At 51.2% G+C, this 1,038-nt stretch overlaps 1 protein-coding gene across 2 annotated transcripts in view; it reads left to right on the top strand.

Annotated features, from left to right (window-relative positions):
* Nucleotides 1-420, top strand: part of RBBP8 (RB binding protein 8, endonuclease) — a 131,088-nt gene extending 130,668 nt beyond the window's left edge. For both annotated transcript variants that reach the window (XM_037728057.1, XM_037728053.1), the window contains one exon: nt 408-420. The gene's annotated coding sequence lies outside the window, so the exon portion shown is untranslated. The remainder of the gene's footprint in view (nt 1-407) is intronic.
* The last annotated feature ends 618 nt before the right edge of the window (nt 421-1,038 follow it).

Below are 1,038 nucleotides of genomic sequence, written 5' to 3'. Positions count from 1 at the left end.
AGACGGGGTTTCACCATGTTGACCAGGATGGTCTCGATCTCTTGACCTCGTGATCCACCCGCCTCGGCCCCCCAAAGTGCTGGGATTACAGGCGTGAGCCACCGCGCCCTGCCTATTTCTTGCTTTTAAGGTGTTCTACCTCCAGGAGCCTCCTGTGAAACCATGATTCCCCTACCTACCACACTGAACATTTTCATGGTCATGCTCACACTGTCCACAATTCCTTTCTCGGATAACCTGCTGCTGTGTTCTGGAAAATGAAATACTGAAGAAAAGACAGAAAAGTCCAAGATGCAGGGTACTCGCTGTAGAGCAGGAGGCAGGGCATTGCCCAGGAGAAAGCAGCCTGGGAGCACCCCCGGGGTTTGTCCTTTGGGTTCCTGTAGTTGTATCCGTGGTGAGCACAGGAATGATGGAGGCAGGTTTGCTCTTCTGCACCATTCTGCAAAGTTGCTCTGCGCATCAGGGGTCCCCCTTGTGTGGCCTTGGGCAGCAGAAAGCCCGGGGCACCTGGGATACTGGTACTGAAGTGGAGGTTCCTGGGAAGGTGCCATGGCTGCTTCCATGGGCTCCTGGCTCTGGCACTTCATCTGGGTGGAATTTGTGCTCATCCCCAAGGAGTTTTGAATAGACGTGCCCCAGAAGTCACAGTTGCTGCATCAAGCCTAGCACGTTAATGCCAAAAAGCAGAATCTGAGCAGCTCTACTTCTATGGGGAGTTTGTATGTTATGGTCATAGCCCCATGGGAGTGCCTTGGCTCTTTCAGAAGGTCCATGAGGTCATTTTCATAATCATACTAAAGCATTATTTGCCTTTTCCATTGTGTCCATTTTCACTGATTGCATAAAAGCAATTATAGACTGGGCACCGTGGCTCACACCTGTAACCCCATCACTTTGGGAGACCGAGGCGGGAGCATCACCTGAGGTCAGGAGTTTGAGACCAGCCTGAGCAACATAGTGAAACACCATCTCTACTAAAAATACAAAAATTAGCAAGGCGTTGCGGCACGCACCTGTAATCCCATTTACTCGGGA

The sequence above is a fragment of the Cebus imitator genome, unplaced genomic scaffold (genome assembly GCF_001604975.1).
Source record: "Cebus imitator isolate Cc_AM_T3 unplaced genomic scaffold, Cebus_imitator-1.0 Scaffold12, whole genome shotgun sequence".
NCBI classification, from domain to species: domain Eukaryota; kingdom Metazoa; phylum Chordata; class Mammalia; order Primates; family Cebidae; genus Cebus; species Cebus imitator.
This window is presented reverse-complemented; position numbering and strand designations above follow the sequence as displayed.